We start from the raw sequence: 21865 nt of genomic DNA, 5'->3' as shown, positions 1-21865 counted from the left end.
CAGTGCTCTCTTAGCGCGGCTTCTGCCGAAAGAAGCCCGGGAGCGGCGCTTAGCTCCGGAGAGCATCGTACCTTCGCCTTTAGCGTCTTTTGTGGTCTACATCCTAGCAGAAAGCTTTTCCACTCTGTCTGGCAAGGAAAACCTGCGCGACCACAGAAAACATCTCCCATCGTGTTCTGCACGTTGCACGGAGGTCTGCCAAGTGTTTGCCATAAAGAAAAGAAAATCTGTCCAAAACAGCTTCTTATCGAATATTCATGTGATTGGAAAAGTCAGGAAAGTGGTACTGTACTGTTTTCTATCAGTTGGCAAGCTGCGCACACAATCCCAGTGTTGTACAGCTTCCTTCTTCACCTTTCCAATGCTGCCGCTCTCTCCGGCTCCCGGAGCCGAAGAAGCGGCTTCTTCGCGCAAAGACGATTGTACCGCTCACAGTGCTCTCTTAGCGCGGCTTCTGCCGAAAGAAGCCCGGGAGCGGCGCTTAGCTCCGGAGAGCATCGTACCTTCGTCTTTAGCGTCTTTTGTGGTCTACATCCTAGCAGAAAGCTTTCCCATTCTGTCTGGCAAGGAAAACCTGCGCGACCACAGAAAACATCTCCCATCGTGTTCTGGAAGTTGCACGGAGGTCGGCCAAGTGTTTGGCATAAATAAAAGAAAATCTGTCCAAAACAGCTTCTTATCGAATATTCATGTGATTGGAAAAGTCAGGAAAGTGGTAATGTACTGTTTTCTATCAGTTGGCAAGCTGCGCACACAATCCCAGTGTTGTACAGCTTCCTTCTTCACCTTTCCGATGCTGCCGCTCTCTCCGGCTCCCGGAGCCGAAGAAGCGGCTTCTTCGCGCAAAGACGATTGTACCGCTCACAGTGCTCTCTTAGCGCGGCTTCTGCCGAAAGAAGCCCGGGAGCGGCGCTTAGCTCCGGGGAGCATCGTACCTTCGCCTTTAGCGTCTTTTGTGGTCTACATCCTAGCAGAAAGCTTTTCCACTCTGTCTGGCAAGGAAAACCTGCGCGAGCACAGAAAACATCTCCCATCGTGTTCTGGACGTTGCACGGAGATCTGCCAAGTGTTTGCCATAAAGAAAAGAAAATCTGTCCAAAACAGCTTCTTATCGAATATTCATGTGATTGGAAAAGTCAGGAAAGTGGTACTGTACTGTTTTCTATCAGTTGGCAAGCTGCGCACACAATCCCAGTGTTGTACAGCTTCCTTCTTCACCTTTCCGATGCTGCCGCTCTCTCCGGCTCCCGGAGCCGAAGAAGCGGCTTCTTCGCGCAAAGACGATTGTACCGCTCACAGTGCTCTCTTAGCGCGGCTTCTGCCGAAAGAAGCCCGGGAGCGGCGCTTAGCTCCGGAGAGCATCGTACGTGCGTCTTTAGCGTCTTTTGTGGTCTACATCCTAGCAGAATGCTTTTCCACTCTGTCTGGCAAGGAAAACCTGCGCGACCACAGAAAACATCTCCCATCGTGTTCTGGAAGTTGCACGGAGGTCTGCCAAGTGTTTGGCATAAAGAAAAGAAAAGATGTCCAAAACAGCTTCTTATCGAATATTCATGTGATTGGAAAAGTCAGGAAAGTGGTAAGGTACTGTTTTCTATCAGTTGGCAAGCTGCGCACACAATCCCAGTGTTGTACGGCTTCCTTCTTCACCTTTCCGATGCTGCCGCTCTCTCCGGCTCCCGGAGCCGAAGAAGCGGCTTCCTCGCGCAAAGACGATTGTACCGCTCACAGTGCTCTCTTAGCGCGGCTTCTGCCGAAAGAAGCCCGGGAGCGGCGCTTAGCTCCGGAGAGCATCGTACCTTCAGTCTTTAGCGTCTTTTGTGGTCTACATCCTAGCAGAAGGCTTTTCCACTCTGTCTGGCAAGGAAAACCTGCGGGAGCACAGAAAGCATCTCCCATCGTGTTCTGGACGTTGCACGGAGGTCTGCCAAGTGTTTGGCATAAAGAAAAGAAAATCTGTCCAAAACAGCTTCTTATCGAATATTCATGTGATTGGAAAAGTCAGGAAAGTGGTAAGGTACTGTTTTCTATCAGTTGGCAAGCTGCGCACACAATCCCAGTGTTGTACGGCTTCCTTCTTCACCTTTCCGATCATGCCGCTCTCTCCGGCTCCCGGAGCCGAAGAAGCGGCTTCTTCGCGCAAAGACGATTGTACCGCTCACAGTGCTCTCTTAGCGCGGCTTCTGCCGAAAGAAGCCCGGGAGCGGCGCTTAGCTCCGGAGAGCATCGTACCTTCGCCTTTAGCGTCTTTTGTGGTCTACATCCTAGCAGAAAGCTTTTCCACTCTGTCTGGCAAGGAAAACCTGCGCGAGCACAGAAAACATCTCCCATCGTGTTCTGCACGTTGCACGGAGGTCTGCCAAGTGTTTGGCATAAAGAAAAGAAAATCTGTCCAAAACAGCTTCTTATCGAATATTCATGTGATTGGAAAAGTCAGGAATGTGGTAATGTACTGTTTTCTATCAGTTGGCAAGCTGCGCACACAATCCCAGTGTTGTACAGCTTCCTTCTTCACCTTTCCGATGCTGCCGCTCTCTCCGGCTCCCGGAGCCGAAGAAGCGGCTTCTTCGCGCAAAGACGATTGTACCGCTCACAGTGCTCTCTTAGCGCCGCTTCTGCCGAAAGAAGCCCGGGAGCGGCGCTTAGCTCCGGAGAGCATCGTACCTTCGTCTTTAGCGTCTTTTGTGGTCTACATCCTAGCAGAAAGCTTTCCCACTCTGTCTGGCAAGGAAAACCTGCGCGAGCACAGAAAACATCTCCCATCGTGTTCTGCACGTTGCACGGAGGTCGGCCAAGTGTTTGGCATAAAGAAAAGAAAATCTGTCCAAAACAGCTTCTTATCGAATATTCATGTGATTGGAAAAGTCAGGAAAGTGGTAATGTACTGTTTTCTATCAGTTGGCAAGCTGCGCACACAATCCCAGTGTTGTACAGCTTCCTTCTTCACCTTTCCGATGCTGCCGCTCTCTCCGGCTCCCGGAGCCGAAGAAGCGGCTTCTTCGCGCAAAGACGATTGTACCGCTCACAGTGCTCTCTTAGCGCGGCTTCTGCCGAAAGAAGCCCGGGAGCGGCGCTTAGCTCCGGGGAGCATCGTACCTTCGCCTTTAGCGTCTTTTGTGGTCTACATCCTAGCAGAAAGCTTTTCCACTCTGTCTGGCAAGGAAAACCTGCGCGAGCACAGAAAACATCTCCCATCGTGTTCTGGACGTTGCACGGAGATCTGCCAAGTGTTTGCCATAAAGAAAAGAAAATCTGTCCAAAACAGCTTCTTATCGAATATTCATGTGATTGGAAAAGTCAGGAAAGTGGTACTGTACTGTTTTCTATCAGTTGGCAAGCTGCGCACACAATCCCAGTGTTGTACAGCTTCCTTCTTCACCTTTCCGATGCTGCCGCTCTCTCCGGCTCCCGGAGCCGAAGAAGCGGCTTCTTCGCGCAAAGACGATTGTACCGCTCACAGTGCTCTCTTAGCGCGGCTTCTGCCGAAAGAAGCCCGGGAGCGGCGCTTAGCTCCGGAGAGCATCGTACGTGCATCTTTAGCGTCTTTTGTGGTCTACATCCTAGCAGAAGGCTTTTCCACTCTGTCTGGCAAGGAAAACCTGCGCGACCACAGAAAACATCTCCCATCGTGTTCTGCACGTTGCACGGAGGTGTGCCAAGTGTTTGCCATAAAGAAAAGAAAATCTGTCCAAAACAGCTTCTTATCGAATATTCATGTGATTGGAAAAGTCAGGAAAGTGGTACTGTACTGTTTTCTATCAGTTGGCAAGCTGCGCACACAATCCCAGTGTTGTACGGCTTCCTTCTTCACCTTTCCGATGCTGCCGCTCTCTCCGGCTCCCGGAGCCGAAGAAGCGGCTTCTTCGCGCAAAGACGATTCTACCGCTCACAGTGCTCTCTTAGCGCGGCTTCTGCCGAAAGAAGCCCGGGAGCGGCGCTTAGCTCCGGAGAGCATCGTACCTTCGCCTTTAGCGTCTTTTGTGGTCTACATCCTAGCAGAAAGCTTTTCCACTCTGTCTGGTAAGGAAAACCTGCGCGACCACAGAAAACATCTCCCATCGTGTTCTGCACGTTGCACGGAGGTCTGCCAAGTGTTTGGCATAAAGAAAAGAAAATCTGTCCAAAACAGCTTCTTATCGAATATTCATGTGATTGGAAAAGTCAGGAAAGTGGTACTGTACTGTTTTCTATCAGTTGGCAAGCTGCGCACACAATCCCAGTGTTGTACAGCTTCCTTCTTCACCTTTCCAATGCTGCCGCTCTCTCCGGCTCCCGGAGCCGAAGAAGCGGCTTCTTCGCGCAAAGACGATTGTACCGCTCACAGTGCTCTCTTAGCGCGGCTTCTGCCGAAAGAAGCCCGGGAGCGGCGCTTAGCTCCGGAGAGCATCGTACCTTCGTCTTTAGCGTCTTTTGTGGTCTACATCCTAGCAGAAAGCTTTCCCATTCTGTCTGGCAAGGAAAACCTGCGCGACCACAGAAAACATCTCCCATCGTGTTCTGGAAGTTGCACGGAGGTCGGCCAAGTGTTTGGCATAAATAAAAGAAAATCTGTCCAAAACAGCTTCTTATCGAATATTCATGTGATTGGAAAAGTCAGGAAAGTGGTAATGTACTGTTTTCTATCAGTTGGCAAGCTGCGCACACAATCCCAGTGTTGTACAGCTTCCTTCTTCACCTTTCCGATGCTGCCGCTCTCTCCGGCTCCCGGAGCCGAAGAAGCGGCTTCTTCGCGCAAAGACGATTGTACCGCTCACAGTGCTCTCTTAGCGCGGCTTCTGCCGAAAGAAGCCCGGGAGCGGCGCTTAGCTCCGGGGAGCATCGTACCTTCGCCTTTAGCGTCTTTTGTGGTCTACATCCTAGCAGAAAGCTTTTCCACTCTGTCTGGCAAGGAAAACCTGCGCGAGCACAGAAAACATCTCCCATCGTGTTCTGGACGTTGCACGGAGATCTGCCAAGTGTTTGCCATAAAGAAAAGAAAATCTGTCCAAAACAGCTTCTTATCGAATATTCATGTGATTGGAAAAGTCAGGAAAGTGGTACTGTACTGTTTTCTATCAGTTGGCAAGCTGCGCACACAATCCCAGTGTTGTACAGCTTCCTTCTTCACCTTTCCGATGCTGCCGCTCTCTCCGGCTCCCGGAGCCGAAGAAGCGGCTTCTTCGCGCAAAGACGATTCTACCGCTCACAGTGCTCTCTTAGCGCGGCTTCTGCCGAAAGAAGCCCGGGAGCGGCGCTTAGCTCCGGAGAGCATCGTACGTGCGTCTTTAGCGTCTTTTGTGGTCTACATCCTAGCAGAATGCTTTTCCACTCTGTCTGGCAAGGAAAACCTGCGCGACCACAGAAAACATCTCCCATCGTGTTCTGGAAGTTGCACGGAGGTCTGCCAAGTGTTTGGCATAAAGAAAAGAAAAGATGTCCAAAACAGCTTCTTATCGAATATTCATGTGATTGGAAAAGTCAGGAAAGTGGTAAGGTACTGTTTTCTATCAGTTGGCAAGCTGCGCACACAATCCCAGTGTTGTACGGCTTCCTTCTTCACCTTTCCGATGCTGCCGCTCTCTCCGGCTCCCGGAGCCGAAGAAGCGGCTTCCTCGCGCAAAGACGATTGTACCGCTCACAGTGCTCTCTTAGCGCGGCTTCTGCCGAAAGAAGCCCGGGAGCGGCGCTTAGCTCCGGAGAGCATCGTACCTTCAGTCTTTAGCGTCTATTGTGGTCTACATCCTAGCAGAAGGCTTTTCCACTCTGTCTGGCAAGGAAAACCTGCGCGACCACAGAAAACATCTCCCATCGTGTTCTGGACGTTGCACGGAGTTCTGCCAAGTGTTTGGCATAAAGAAAAGAAAAGCTGTCCAAAACAGCTTCTTATCGAATATTCATGTGATTGGAAAAGTCAGGAAAGTGGTAAGGTACTGTTTTCTATCAGTTGGCAAGCTGCGCACACAATCCCAGTGTTGTACAGCTTCCTTCTTCACCTTTCCGATGCTGCCACTCTCTCCGGCTCCCGGAGCCGAAGAAGCGGCTTCTTCGCGCAAAGACGATTCTACCGCTCACAATGCTCTCTTAGCGCGGCTTCTGCCGAAAGAAGCCCGGGAGCGGCGCTTAGCTCCGGAGAGCATCGTACCTTCGTCTTTAGCGTCTTTTGTGGTCTACATCCTAGCAGAAAGCTTTCCCATTCTGTCTGGCAAGGAAAACCTGCGCGACCACAGAAAACATCTCCCATCGTGTTCTGCACGTTGCACGGAGGTCGGCCAAGTGTTTGGCATAAATAAAAGAAAATCTGTCCAAAACAGCTTCTTATCGAATATTCATGTGATTGGAAAAGTCAGGAAAGTGGTAATGTACTGTTTTCTATCAGTTGGCAAGCTGCGCACACAATCCCAGTGTTGTACAGCTTCCTTCTTCACCTTTCCGATGCTGCCGCTCTCTCCGGCTCCCGGAGCCGAAGAAGCGGCTTCTTCGCGCAAAGACGATTGTACCGCTCACAGTGCTCTCTTAGCGCGGCTTCTGCCGAAAGAAGCCCGGGAGCGGCGCTTAGCTCCGGGGAGCATCGTACCTTCGCCTTTAGCGTCTTTTGTGGTCTACATCCTAGCAGAAAGCTTTTCCACTCTGTCTGGCAAGGAAAACCTGCGCGAGCACAGAAAACATCTCCCATCGTGTTCTGGACGTTGCACGGAGATCTGCCAAGTGTTTGCCATAAAGAAAAGAAAATCTGTCCAAAACAGCTTCTTATCGAATATTCATGTGATTGGAAAAGTCAGGAAAGTGGTACTGTACTGTTTTCTATCAGTTGGCAAGCTGCGCACACAATCCCAGTGTTGTACAGCTTCCTTCTTCACCTTTCCGATGCTGCCGCTCTCTCCGGCTCCCGGAGCCGAAGAAGCGGCTTCTTCGCGCAAAGACGATTGTACCGCTCACAGTGCTCTCTTAGCGCGGCTTCTGCCGAAAGAAGCCCGGGAGCGGCGCTTAGCTCCGGAGAGCATCGTACATGCGTCTTTAGCGTCTTTTGTGGTCTACATCCTAGCAGAAGGCTTTTCCACTCTGTCTGGCAAGGAAAACCTGCGCGACCACAGAAAACATCTCCCATCGTGTTCTGGAAGTTGCACGGAGGTCTGCCAAGTGTTTGGCATAAAGAAAAGAAAAGTGGTCCAAAACAGCTTCTTATCGAATATTCATGTGATTGGAAAAGTCAGGAAAGTGGTAAGGTACTGTTTTCTATCAGTTGGCAAGCTGCGCACACAATCCCAGTGTTGTACGGCTTCCTTCTTCACCTTTCCGATGCTGCCGCTCTCTCCGGCTCCCGGAGCCGAAGAAGCGGCTTCCTCGCGCAAAGACGATTGTACCGCTCACAGTGCTCTCTTAGCGCCGCTTCTGCCGAAAGAAGCCCGGGAGCGGCGCTTAGCTCCGGAGAGCATCGTAACTTCAGTCTTTAGCGTCTTTTGTGGTCTACATCCTAGCAGAAGGCTTTTCCACTCTGTCTGGCAAGGAAAACCTGCGCGACCACAGAAAACATCACCCATCGTGTTCTGGACGTTGCACGGAGTTCTGCCAAGTGTTTGGCATAAAGAAAAGAAAAGTGGTCCAAAACAGCTTCTTATCGAATATTCATGTGATTGGAAAAGTCAGGAAAGTGGTAAGGTACTGTTTTCTATCAGTTGGCAAGCTGCGCACACAATCCCAGTGTTGTACAGCTTCCTTCTTCACCTTTCCGATGCTGCCACTCTCTCCGGCTCCCGGAGCCGAAGAAGCGGCTTCTTCGCGCAAAGACGATTCTACCGCTCACAATGCTCTCTTAGCGCGGCTTCTGCCGAAAGAAGCCCGGGAGCGGCGCTTAGCTCCGGAGAGCATCGTACCTTCGCCTTTAGCGTCTTTTGTGGTCTACATCCTAGCAGAAAGCTTTTCCACTCTGTCTGGCAAGGAAAACCTGCGCGAGCACAGAAAACATCTCCCATCGTGTTCTGGACGTTGCACGGAGGTCTGCCAAGTGTTTGGCATAAAGAAAAGAAAATCTGTCCAAAACAGCTTCTTATCGAATATTCATGTGATTGGAAAAGTCAGGAATGTGGTAATGTACTGTTTTCTATCAGTTGGCAAGCTGCGCACACAATCCCAGTGTTGTACAGCTTCCTTCTTCACCTTTCCGATGCTGCCGCTCTCTCCGGCTCCCGGAGCCGAAGAAGCGGCTTCTTCGCGCAAAGACGATTGTACCGCTCACAGTGCTCTCTTAGCGCGGCTTCTGCCGAAAGAAGCCCGGGAGCGGCGCTTAGCTCCGGAGAGCATCGTACCTTCGCCTTTAGCGTCTTTTGTGGTCTACATCCTAGCAGAAAGCTTTTCCACTCTGTCTGGCAAGGAAAACCTGCGCGAGCACAGAAAACATCTCCCATCGTGTTCTGCACGTTGCACGGAGGTCGGCCAAGTGTTTGGCATAAAGAAAAGAAAATCTGTCCAAAACAGCTTCTTATCGAATATTCATGTGATTGGAAAAGTCAGGAAAGTGGTAATGTACTGTTTTCTATCAGTTGGCAAGCTGCGCACACAATCCCAGTGTTGTACAGCTTCCTTCTTCACCTTTCCGATGCTGCCGCTCTCTCCGGCTCCCGGAGCCGAAGAAGCGGCTTCTTCGCGCAAAGACGATTGTACCGCTCACAGTGCTCTCTTAGCGCGGCTTCTGCCGAAAGAAGCCCGGGAGCGGCGCTTAGCTCCGGGGAGCATCGTACCTTCGCCTTTAGCGTCTTTTGTGGTCTACATCCTAGCAGAAAGCTTTTCCACTCTGTCTGGCAAGGAAAACCTGCGCGAGCACAGAAAACATCTCCCATCGTGTTCTGGACGTTGCACGGAGATCTGCCAAGTGTTTGCCATAAAGAAAAGAAAATCTGTCCAAAACAGCTTCTTATCGAATATTCATGTGATTGGAAAAGTCAGGAAAGTGGTACTGTACTGTTTTCTATCAGTTGGCAAGCTGCGCACACAATCCCAGTGTTGTACAGCTTCCTTCTTCACCTTTCCGATGCTGCCGCTCTCTCCGGCTCCCGGAGCCGAAGAAGCGGCTTCTTCGCGCAAAGACGATTGTACCGCTCACAGTGCTCTCTTAGCGCGGCTTCTGCCGAAAGAAGCCCGGGAGCGGCGCTTAGCTCCGGAGAGCATCGTACGTGCGTCTTTAGCGTCTTTTGTGGTCTACATCCTAGCAGAAGGCTTTTCCACTCTGTCTGGCAAGGAAAACCTGCGCGAGCACAGAAAACATCTCCCATCGTGTTCTGCACGTTGCACGGAGGTCTGCCAAGTGTTTGCCATAAAGAAAAGAAAATCTGTCCAAAACAGCTTCTTATCGAATATTCATGTGATTGGAAAAGTCAGGAAAGTGGTAATGTACTGTTTTCTATCAGTTGGCAAGCTGCGCACACAATCCCAGTGTTGTACGGCTTCCTTCTTCACCTTTCCGATGCTGCCGCTCTCTCCGGCTCCCGGAGCCGAAGAAGCGGCTTCCTCGCGCAAAGACGATTGTACCGCTCACAGTGCTCTCTTAGCGCCGCTTCTGCCGAAAGAAGCCCGGGAGCGGCGCTTAGCTCCGGAGAGCATCGTACCTTCAGTCTTTAGCGTCTTTTGTGGTCTACATCCTAGCAGAAAGCTTTTCCACTCTGTCTGGCAAGGAAAACCTGCGCGACCACAGAAAACATCTCCCATCGTGTTCTGCACGTTGCACGGAGGTCTGCCAAGTGTTTGCCATAAAGAAAAGAAAAGTGGTCCAAAACAGCTTCTTATCGAATATTCATGTGATTGGAAAAGTCAGGAAAGTGGTAAGGTACTGTTTTCTATCAGTTGGCAAGCTGCGCACACAATCCCAGTGTTGTACAGCTTCCTTCTTCACCTTTCCGATGCTGCCGCTCTCTCCGGCTCCCGGAGCCGAAGAAGCGGCTTCTTCGCGCAAAGACGATTCTACCGCTCACAATGCTCTCTTAGCGCGGCTTCTGCCGAAAGAAGCCTGGGAGCGGCGCTTAGCTCCGGAGAGCATCGTACCTTCGCCTTTAGCGTCTTTTGTGGTCTACATCCTAGCAGAAAGCTTTTCCACTCTGTCTGGCAAGGAAAACCTGCGCGAGCACAGAAAACATCTCCCATCGTGTTCTGGACGTTGCACGGAGGTCTGCCAAGTGTTTGCCATAAAGAAAAGAAAATCTGTCCAAAACAGCTTCTTATCGAATATTCATGTGATTGGAAAAGTCAGGAATGTGGTAATGTACTGTTTTCTATCAGTTGGCAAGCTGCGCACACAATCCCAGTGTTGTACAGCTTCCTTCTTCACCTTTCCGATGCTGCCGCTCTCTCCGGCTCCCGGAGCCGAAGAAGCGGCTTCTTCGCGCAAAGACGATTGTACCGCTCACAGTGCTCTCTTAGCGCGGCTTCTGCCGAAAGAAGCCCGGGAGCGGCGCTTAGCTCCGGAGAGCATCGTACCTTCGCCTTTAGCGTCTTTTGTGGTCTACATCCTAGCAGAAAGCTTTTCCACTCTGTCTGGCAAGGAAAACCTGCGCGAGCACAGAAAACATCTCCCATCGTGTTCTGGACGTTGCACGGAGGTCGGCCAAGTGTTTGGCATAAAGAAAAGAAAATCTGTCCAAAACAGCTTCTTATCGAATATTCATGTGATTGGAAAAGTCAGGAAAGTGGTAATGTACTGTTTTCTATCAGTTGGCAAGCTGCGCACACAATCCCAGTGTTGTACAGCTTCCTTCTTCACCTTTCCGATGCTGCCGCTCTCTCCGGCTCCCGGAGCCGAAGAAGCGGCTTCTTCGCGCAAAGACGATTGTACCGCTCACAGTGCTCTCTTAGCGCGGCTTCTGCCGAAAGAAGCCCGGGAGCGGCGCTTAGCTCCGGGGAGCATCGTACCTTCGCCTTTAGCGTCTTTTGTGGTCTACATCCTAGCAGAAAGCTTTTCCACTCTGTCTGGCAAGGAAAACCTGCGCGAGCACAGAAAACATCTCCCATCATGTTCTGGACGTTGCACGGAGATCTGCCAAGTGTTTGCCATAAAGAAAAGAAAATCTGTCCAAAACAGCTTCTTATCGAATATTCATGTGATTGGAAAAGTCAGGAAAGTGGTACTGTACTGTTTTCTATCAGTTGGCAAGCTGCGCACACAATCCCAGTGTTGTACAGCTTCCTTCTTCACCTTTCCGATGCTGCCGCTCTCTCCGGCTCCCGGAGCCGAAGAAGCGGCTTCTTCGCGCAAAGACGATTGTACCGCTCACAGTGCTTTCTTAGCGCGGCTTCTGCCGAAAGAAGCCCGGGAGCGGCGCTTAGCTCCGGAGAGCATCGTACCTTCGCCTTTAGCGTCTTTTGTGGTCTACATCCTAGCAGAAGGCTTTTCCACTCTGTCTGGCAAGGAAAACCTGCGCGACCACAGAAAACATCTCCCATCGTGTTCTGGACGTTGCACGGAGGTCGGCCAAGTGTTTGGCATAAAGAAAAGAAAATCTGTCCAAAACAGCTTCTTATCGAATATTCATGTGATTGGAAAAGTCAGGAAAGTGGTACTGTACTGTTTTCTATCAGTTGGCAAGCTGCGCACACAATCCCAGTGTTGTACAGCTTCCTTCTTCACCTTTCCGATGCTGCCGCTCTCTCCGGCTCCCGGAGCCGAAGAAGCGGCTTCCTCGCGCAAAGACGATTGTACCGCTCACAGTGCTCTCTTAGCGCCGCTTCTGCCGAAAGAAGCCCGGGAGCGGCGCTTAGCTCCGGAGAGCATCGTACCTTCAGTCTTTAGCGTCTTTTGTGGTCTACATCCTAGCAGAAGGCTTTTCCACTCTGTCTGGCAAGGAAAACCTGCGCGAGCACAGAAAACATCTCCCATCGTGTTCTGCACGTTGCACGGAGGTCTGCCAAGTGTTTGCCATAAAGAAAAGAAAATCTGTCCAAAACAGCTTCTTATCGAATATTCATGTGATTGGAAAAGTCAGGAAAGTGGTAAGGTACTGTTTTCTATCAGTTGGCAAGCTGCGCACACAATCCCAGTGTTGTACGGCTTCCTTCTTCACCTTTCCGATGCTGCCGCTCTCTCCGGCTCCCGGAGCCGAAGAAGCGGCTTCTTCGCGCAAAGACGATTCTACCGCTCACAGTGCTCTCTTAGCGCGGCTTCTGCCGAAAGAAGCCCGGGAGCGGCGCTTAGCTCCGGAGAGCATCGTACCTTCGCCTTTAGCGTCTTTTGTGGTCTACATGCTAGCAGAAAGCTTTTCCACTCTGTCTGGCAAGGAAAACCTGCGCGACCACAGAAAACATCTCCCATCGTGTTCTGCACGTTGCACGGAGGTCTGCCAAGTGTTTGGCATAAAGAAAAGAAAATCTGTCCAAAACAGCTTCTTATCGAATATTCATGTGATTGGAAAAGTCAGGAATGTGGTAATGTACTGTTTTCTATCAGTTGGCAAGCTGCGCACACAATCCCAGTGTTGTACAGCTTCCTTCTTCACCTTTCCGATGCTGCCGCTCTCTCCGGCTCCCGGAGCCGAAGAAGCGGCTTCTTCGCGCAAAGACGATTGTACCGCTCACAGTGCTCTCTTAGCGCGGCTTCTGCCGAAAGAAGCCCGGGAGCGGCGCTTAGCTCCCGAGAGCATCGTACGTGCGTCTTTAGCGTCTTTTGTGGTCTACATCCTAGCAGAAAGCTTTCCCACTCTGTCTGGCAAGGAAAACCTGCGCGAGCACAGAAAACATCTCCCATCGTGTTCTGCACGTTGCACGGAGGTCGGCCAAGTGTTTGGCATAAAGAAAAGAAAATCTGTCCAAACCAGCTTCTTATCGAATATTCATGTGATTGGAAAAGTCAGGAAAGTGGTAATGTACTGTTTTCTATCAGTTGGCAAGCTGCGCACACAATCCCAGTGTTGTACAGCTTCCTTCTTCACCTTTCCGATGCTGCCGCTCTCTCCGGCTCCCGGAGCCGAAGAAGCGGCTTCTTCGCGCAAAGACGATTGTACCGCTCACAGTGCTCTCTTAGCGCCGCTTCTGCCGAAAGAAGCCCGGGAGCGGCGCTTAGCTCCGGAGAGCATCGTACCTTCGTCTTTAGCGTCTTTTGTGGTCTACATCCTAGCAGAAAGCTTTCCCACTCTGTCTGGCAAGGAAAACCTGCGCGAGCACAGAAAACATCTCCCATCGTGTTCTGCACGTTGCACGGAGGTCTGCCAAGTGTTTGCCATAAAGAAAAGAAAATCTGTCCAAAACAGCTTCTTATCGAATATTCATGTGATTGGAAAAGTCAGGAAAGTGGTAATGTACTGTTTTCTATCAGTTGGCAAGCTGCGCACACAATCCCAGTGTTGTACAGCTTCCTTCTTCACCTTTCCGATGCTGCCGCTCTCTCCGGCTCCCGGAGCCGAAGAAGCGGCTTCTTCGCGCAAAGACGATTGTACCGCTCACAGTGCTCTCTTAGCGCGGCTTCTGCCGAAAGAAGCCCGGGAGCGGCGCTTAGCTCCGGGGAGCATCGTACCTTCGCCTTTAGCGTCTTTTGTGGTCTACATCCTAGCAGAAAGCTTTTCCACTCTGTCTGGCAAGGAAAACCTGCGCGAGCACAGAAAACATCTCCCATCGTGTTCTGGACGTTGCACGGAGGTCTGCCAAGTGTTTGCCATAAAGAAAAGAAAAGGTGTCCAAAACAGCTTCTTATCGAATATTCATGTGATTGGAAAATTCAGGAAAGTGGTACTGTACTGTTTTCTATCAGTTGGCAAGCTGCGCACACAATCCCAGTGTTGTACAGCTTCCTTCTTCACCTTTCCGATGCTGCCGCTCTCTCCGGCTCCCGGAGCCGAAGAAGCGGCTTCTTCGCGCAAAGACGATTGTACCGCTCACAGTGCTCTCTTAGCGCGGCTTCTGCCGAAAGAAGCCCGGGAGCGGCGCTTAGCTCCGGAGAGCATCGTACGTGCGTCTTTAGCGTCTTTTGTGGTCTACATCCTAGCAGAAGGCTTTTCCACTCTGTCTGGTAAGGAAAACCTGCGCGACCACAGAAAACATCTCCCATCGTGTTCTGCACGTTGCACGGAGGTCTGCCAAGTGTTTGCCATAAAGAAAAGAAAATCTGTCCAAAACAGCTTCTTATCGAATATTCATGTGATTGGAAAAGTCAGGAAAGTGGTAATGTACTGTTTTCTATCAGTTGGCAAGCTGCGCACACAATCCCAGTGTTGTACGGCTTCCTTCTTCACCTTTCCGATGCTGCCGCTCTCTCCGGCTCCCGGAGCCGAAGAAGCGGCTTCTTCGCGCAAAGACGATTGTACCGCTCACAGTGCTCTCTTAGCGCCGCTTCTGCCGAAAGAAGCCCGGGAGCGGCGCTTAGCTCCGGAGAGCATCGTACCTTCAGTCTTTAGCGTCTTTTGTGGTCTACATCCTAGCAGAAGGCTTTTCCACTCTGTCTGGCAAGGAAAACCTGCGCGAGCACAGAAAACATCTCCCATCGTGTTCTGCACGTTGCACGGAGGTCTGCCAAGTGTTTGCCATAAAGAAAAGAAAATCTGTCCAAAACAGCTTCTTATCGAATATTCATGTGATTGGAAAAGTCAGGAAAGTGGTAAGGTACTGTTTTCTATCAGTTGGCAAGCTGCGCACACAATCCCAGTGTTGTACAGCTTCCTTCTTCACCTTTCCGATGCTGCCGCTCTCTCCGGCTCCCGGAGCCGAAGAAGCGGCTTCTTCGCGCAAAGACGATTGTACCGCTCACAGTGCTCTCTTAGCGCGGCTTCTGCCGAAAGAAGCCCGGGAGCGGCGCTTAGCTCCGGAGAGCATCGTACCTTCGCCTTTAGCGTCTTTTGTGGTCTACATGCTAGCAGAAAGCTTTTCCACTCTGTCTGGCAAGGAAAACCTGCGCGAGCACAGAAAACATCTCCCATCGTGTTCTGCACGTTGCACGGAGGTCTGCCAAGTGTTTGGCATAAAGAAAAGAAAATCTGTCCAAAACAGCTTCTTATCGAATATTCATGTGATTGGAAAAGTCAGGAAAGTGGTAATGTACTGTTTTCTATCAGTTGGCAAGCTGCGCACACAATCCCAGTGTTGTACAGCTTCCTTCTTCACCTTTCCGATGCTGCCGCTCTCTCCGGCTCCCGGAGCCGAAGAAGCGGCTTCTTCGCGCAAAGACGATTGTACCGCTCACAGTGCTCTCTTAGCGCGGCTTCTGCCGAAAGAAGCCCGGGAGCGGCGCTTAGCTCCGGAGAGCATCGTACCTTCGCCTTTAGCGTCTTTTGTGGTCTACATCCTAGCAGAAGGCTTTTCCACTCTGTCTGGCAAGGAAAACCTGCGCGAGCACAGAAAACATCTCCCATCGTGTTCTGGACGTTGCACGGAGGTCGGCCAAGTGTTTGGCATAAAGAAAAGAAAATCTGTCCAAAACAGCTTCTTATCGAATATTCATGTGATTGGAAAAGTCAGGAAAGTGGTAATGTACTGTTTTCTATCAGTTGGCAAGCTGCGCACACAATCCCAGTGTTGTACAGCTTCCTTCTTCACCTTTCCGATGCTGCCGCTCTCTCCGGCTGCCGGAGCCGAAGAAGCGGCTTCTTCGCGCAAAGACGATTGTACCGCTCACAGTGCTCTCTTAGCGCGGCTTCTGCCGAAAGAAGCCCGGGAGCGGCGCTTAGCTCCGGGGAGCATCGTACCTTCGCCTTTAGCGTCTTTTGTGGTCTACATCCTAGCAGAAAGCTTTTCCACGCTGTCTGGCAAGGAAAACCTGCGCGAGCACAGAAAACATCTCCCATCGTGTTCTGGACGTTGCACAGAGATCCGCCAAGTGTTTGCCATAAAGAAAAGAAAATCTGTCCAAAACAGCTTCTTATCGAATATTCATGTGATTGGAAAAGTCAGGAAAGTGGTACTGTACTGTTTTCTATCAGTTGGCAAGCTGCGCACACAATCGCAGTGTTGTACGGCTTCCTTCTTCACCTTTCCGAAGGTGCCGCTCTCTCCGGCTCCCGGAGCCGAAGAAGCGGCTTCTTCGCGCAAAGACGATTGTACCGCTCACAGTGCTCTCTTAGCGCGGCTTCTGCCGAAAGAAGCCCGGGAGCGGCGCTTAGCTACGGAGAGCATCGTACCTTCGTCTTTAGCGTCTTTTGTGGTCTACATCCTAGCAGAAAGCTTTTCCACGCTGTCTGGCAAGGAAAACCTGCGGGAGCACAGAAAACATCTCCCATCGTGTTCTGGAAGTTGCACGGAGGTCTGCCAAGTGTTTGACAAGAAGAAAAGAAAAGCTGTCCAAAACAGCTTCCAATCGAATATTCATGTGATTGGAAAAGTCAGGAAAGTGGTAATGTACTGTTTTCTATCAGTTGGCAAGCTGCGCACACAATCCCAGTGTTGTACAGCTTCCTTCTTCACCTTTCCGATGCTGCCGCTCTCGCCGGCTCCCGTAGCCGAAGAAGCGGCTTCTTCGCGCAAAGACGATTGTACCGCTCACAGTGCTCTCTTAGCGCCGCTTCTGCCGAAAGAAGCCCGGGAGCGGCGCTTAGCTCTGGAGAGCATCGTAACTGCGTCTTTAGCGTCTTTTGTGGTCTACATCCTAGCAGAAGGCTTTTCCACTCTGTCTGGCAAGGAAAACCTGCGCGAGCACAGAAAACATCTCCCATCGTGTTCTGCACGTTGCACGGAGATCTGCCAAGTGTTTGCCATAAAGAAAAGAAAATCTGTCCAAAACAGCTTCTTATCGAATATTCATGTGATTGGAAAAGTCAGGAAAGTGGTACTGTACTGTTTTCTATCAGTTGGCAAGCTGCGCACACAATCCCAGTGTTGTACAGCTTCCTTCTTCACCTTTCCGATGCTGCCGCTCTCTCCGGCTCCCGGAGCCGAAGAAGCGACTTCTTCGCGCAAAGACGATTGTACCGCTCACAGTGCTCTCTTAGCGCGGCTTCTGCCGAAAGAAGCCCGGGAGCGGCGCTTAGCTCCGGGGAGCATCGTACCTTCGCCTTTAGCGTCTTTTGTGGTCTACATCCTAGCAGAAAGCTTTTCCACTCTGTCTGGCAAGGAAAACCTGCGCGAGCACAGAAAACATCTCCCATCGTGTTCTGGACGTTGCACGGAGATCTGCCAAGTGTTTGCCATAAAGAAAAGAAAATCTGTCCAAAACAGCTTCTTATCGAATATTCATGTGATTGGAAAAGTCAGGAAAGTGGTACTGTACTGTTTTCTATCAGTTGGCAAGCTGCGCACACAATCCCAGTGTTGTACAGCTTCCTTCTTCACCTTTCCGATGCTGCCGCTCTCTCCGGCTCCCGGAGCCGAAGAAGCGGCTTCTTCGCGCAAAGACGATTGTACCGCTCACAGTGCTCTCTTAGCGCGGCTTCTGCCGAAAGAAGCCCGGGAGCGGCGCTTAGCTCCGGAGAGCATCGTAACTGCGTCTTTAGCGTCTTTTGTGGTCTACATCCTAGCAGAAAGCTTTTCCACTCTGTCTGGCAAGGAAAACCTGCGCGAGCACTGAAAACATCTCCCATCGTGTTCTGGACGTTGCACGGAGATCTGCCAAGTGTTTGCCATAAAGAAAAGAAAATCTGTCCAAAACAGCTTCTTATCGAATATTCATGTGATTGGAAAAGTCAGGAAAGTGGTAATGTACTGTTTTCTATCAGTTGGCAAGCTGCGCACACAATCCCAGTGTTGTACAGCTTCCTTCTTCACCTTTCCGATGCTGCCGCTCTCTCCGGCTCCCGGAGCCGAAGAAGCGGCTTCTTCGCGCAAAGACGATTGTACCGCTCACAGTGCTCTCTTAGCGCGGCTTCTGCCGAAAGAAGCCCGGGAGCGGCGCTTAGCTCCGGAGAGCATCGTACCTTCGTCTTTAGCGTCTTTTGTGGTCTACATCCTAGCAGAAAGCTTTCCCACTCTGTCTGGCAAGGAAAACCTGCGCGAGCACAGAAAACATCTCCCATCGTGTTCGGGACGTTGCACGGAGGTCGGCCAAGTGTTTGGCATAAAGAAAAGAAAATCTGTCCAAAACAGCTTCTTATCGAATATTCATGTGATTGGAAAAGTCAGGAAAGTGGTAATGTACTGTTTTCTATCAGTTGGCAAGCTGCGCACACAATCCCAGTGTTGTACGGCTTCCTTCTTCACCTTTCCGATGCTGCCGCTCTCTCCGGCTCCCGGAGCCGAAGAAGCGGCTTCTTCGCGCAAAGACGATTGTACCGCTCACAGTGCTCTCTTAGCGCGGCTTCTGCCGAAAGAAGCCCGGGAGCGGCGCTTAGCTCCGGAGAGCATCGTACCTTCGTCTTTAGCGTCTTTTGTGGTCTACATCCTAGCAGAAAGCTTTTCCACGCTGTCTGGCAAGGAAAACCTGCGGGAGCACAGAAAACATCTCCCATCGTGTTCTGGAAGTTGCACGGAGGTCTGCCAAGTGTTTGCCATAAAGAAAAGGAAAGCTGTCCAAAACAGCTTCCAATCGAATATTCATGTGATTGGAAAAGTCAGGAATGTGGTAATGTACTGTTTTCTATCAGTTGGCAAGCTGCGCACACAATCCCAGTGTTGTACAGCTTCCTTCTTCACCTTTCCGATGCTGCCGCTCTCTCCGGCTCCCGGAGGCGAAGAAGCGGCTTCTTTGCGCAAAGACGATTGTACCGCTCACAGTGCTCTCTTAGCGCGGCTTCTGCCGAAAGAAGCCCGGGAGCGGCGCTTAGCTCCGGGGAGCATCGTACCTTCGCCTTTAGCGTCTTTTGTGGTCTACATCCTAGCAGAAAGCTTTTCCACTCTGTCTGGCAAGGAAAACCTGCGGGAGCACAGAAAACATCTCCCATCGTGTTCTGGACGTTGCACGGAGATCTGCCAAGTGTTTGCCATAAAGAAAAGAAAATCTGTCCAAAACAGCTTCTTATCGAATATTCATGTGATTGGAAAAGTCAGGAAAGTGGTACTGTACTGTTTTCTATCAGTTGGCAAGCTGCGCACACAATCCCAGTGTTGTACAGCTTCCTTCTTCACCTTTCCGATGCTGCCGCTCTCTCCGGCTCCCGGAGCCGAAGAAGCGGCTTCTTCGCGCAAAGACGATTGTACCGCTCACAGTGCTTTCTTAGCGCGGCTTCTGCCGAAAGAAGCCCGGGAGCGGCGCTTAGCTCCGGAGAGCATCGTACCTTCGCCTTTAGCGTCTTTTGTGGTCTACATGCTAGCAGAAAGCTTTTCCACTCTGTCTGGCAAGGAAAACCTGCGCGAGCACAGAAAACATCTCCCATCGTGTTCTGGACGTTGCACGGAGGTCGGCCAAGTGTTTGCCATAAAGAAAAGAAAATCTGTCCAAAACAGCTTCTTATCGAATATTCATGTGATTGGAAAAGTCAGGAAAGTGGTACTGTACTGTTTTCTATCAGTTGGCAAGCTGCGCACACAATCCCAGTGTTGTACGGCTTCCTTCTTCACCTTTCCGATGCTGCCGCTCTCTCCGGCTCCCGGAGCCGAAGAAGCGGCTTCTTCGCGCAAAGACGATTGTACCGCTCACAGTGCTCTCTTAGCGCGGCTTCTGCCGAAAGAAGCCCGGGAGCGGCGCTTAGCTCCGGGGAGCATCGTACCTTCGCCTTTAGCGTCTTTTGTGGTCTACATCCTAGCAGAAAGCTTTTCCACTCTGTCTGGCAAGGAAAACCTGCGCGAGCACAGAAAACATCTCCCATCGTGTTCTGGACGTTGCACGGAGATCTGCCAAGTGTTTGCCATAAAGAAAAGAAAATCTGTCCAAAACAGCTTCTTATCGAATATTCATGTGATTGGAAAAGTCAGGAAAGTGGTACTGTACTGTTTTCTATCAGTTGGCAAGCTGCGCACACAATCCCAGTGTTGTACAGCTTCCTTCTTCACCTTTCCGATGCTGCCGCTCTCTCCGGCTCCCGGAGCCGAAGAAGCGGCTTCTTCGCGCAAAGACGATTGTACCGCTCACAGTGCTCTCTTAGCGCGGCTTCTGCCGAAAGAAGCCCGGGAGCGGCGCTTAGCTCCGGGGAGCATCGTACCTTCGCCTTTAGCGTCTTTTGTGGTCTACATCCTAGCAGAAAGCTTTTCCACTCTGTCTGGCAAGGAAAACCTGCGCGAGCACAGAAAACATCTCCCATCATGTTCTGGACGTTGCACGGAGATCTGCCAAGTGTTTGCCATAAAGAAAAGAAAATCTGTCCAAAACAGCTTCTTATCGAATATTCATGTGATTGGAAAAGTCAGGAAAGTGGTACTGTACTGTTTTCTATCAGTTGGCAAGCTGCGCACACAATCCCAGTGTTGTACAGCTTCCTTCTTCACCTTTCCGATGCTGCCGCTCTCTCCGGCTCCCGGAGCCGAAGAAGCGGCTTCTTCGCGCAAAGACGATTGTACCGCTCACAGTGCTCTCTTAGCGCGGCTTCTGCCGAAAGAAGCCCGGGAGCGGCGCTTAGCTCCGGAGAGCATCGTGCCTTCGCCTTTAGCGTCTTTTGTGGTCTACATCCTAGCAGAAAGCTTTTCCACTCTGTCTGGCAAGGAAAACCTGCGCGAGCACAGAAAACATCTCCCATCGTGTTCTGCACGTTGCACGGAGGTCGGCCAAGTGTTTGCCATAAAGAAAAGAAAATCTGTCCAAAACAGCTTCTTATCGAATATTCATGTGATTGGAAAAGTCAGGAATGTGGTAATGTACTGTTTTCTATCAGTTGGCAAGCTGCGCACACAATCCCAGTGTTGTACAGCTTCCTTCTTCACCTTTCCGATGCTGCCGCTCTCTCCGGCTCCCGGAGCCGAAGAAGCGGCTTCTTCGCGCAAAGACGATTGTACCGCTCACAGTGCTCTCTTAGCGCGGCTTCTGCCGAAAGAAGCCCGGGAGCGGCGCTTAGCTCCGGAGAGCATCGTACCTTCGCCTTTAGCGTCTTTTGTGGTCTACATCCTAGCAGAAAGCTTTTCCACTCTGTCTGGCAAGGAAAACCTGCGCGAGCACAGAAAACATCTCCCATCGTGTTCTGGACGTTGCACGGAGATCTGCCAAGTGTTTGCCATAAAGAAAAGAAAATCTGTCCAAAACAGCTTCTTATCGAATATTCATGTGATTGGAAAAGTCAGGAAAGTGGTACTGTACTGTTTTCTATCAGTTGGCAAGCTGCGCACACAATCCCAGTGTTGTACAGCTTCCTTCTTCACCTTTCCGATGCTGCCGCTCTCTCCGGCTCCCGGAGCCGAAGAAGCGGCTTCTTCGCGCAAAGACGATTGTACCGCTCACAGTGCTTTCTTAGCGCGGCTTCTGCCGAAAGAAGCCCGGGAGCGGCGCTTAGCTCCGGAGAGCATCGTACGTGCATCTTTAGCGTCTTTTGTGGTCTACATCCTAGCAGAAGGCTTTTCCACTCTGTCTGGCAAGGAAAACCTGCGCGAGCACAGAAAACATCTCCCATCGTGTTCTGGACGTTGCACAGAGGTCGGCCAAGTGTTTGGCATAAAGAAAAGAAAATCTGTCCAAAACAGCTTCTTATCAAATATTCATGTGATTGGAAAAGTCAGGAAAGTGGTACTGTACTGTTTTCTATCAGTTGGCAAGCTGCGCACACAATCCCAGTGTTGTACAGCTTCCTTCTTCACCTTTCCGATGCTGCCGCTCTCTCCGGCTCCCGGAGCCGAAGAAGCGGCTTCTTCGCGCAAAGACGATTGTACCGCTCACAGTGCTCTCTTAGCGCGGCTTCTGCCGAAAGAAGCCCGGGAGCGGCGCTTAGCTCCGGAGAGCATCGTACCTTCGTCTTTAGCGTCTTTTGTGGTCTACATCCTAGCAGAAAGCTTTCCCACTCTGTCTGGCAAGGAAAACCTGCGCGAGCACAGAAAACATCTCCCATCGTGTTCGGGACGTTGCACGGAGGTCGGCCAAGTGTTTGGCATAAAGAAAAGAAAATCTGTCCAAAACAGCTTCTTATCGAATATTCAT

The sequence above is a fragment of the Ammospiza caudacuta genome, chromosome 7, assembly GCF_027887145.1.
Source record: "Ammospiza caudacuta isolate bAmmCau1 chromosome 7, bAmmCau1.pri, whole genome shotgun sequence".
Lineage (NCBI taxonomy): Eukaryota > Metazoa > Chordata > Aves > Passeriformes > Passerellidae > Ammospiza > Ammospiza caudacuta.
The sequence above is the reverse complement of the archived record's forward strand: the minus strand, read 5'-3'. Positions refer to the sequence as shown.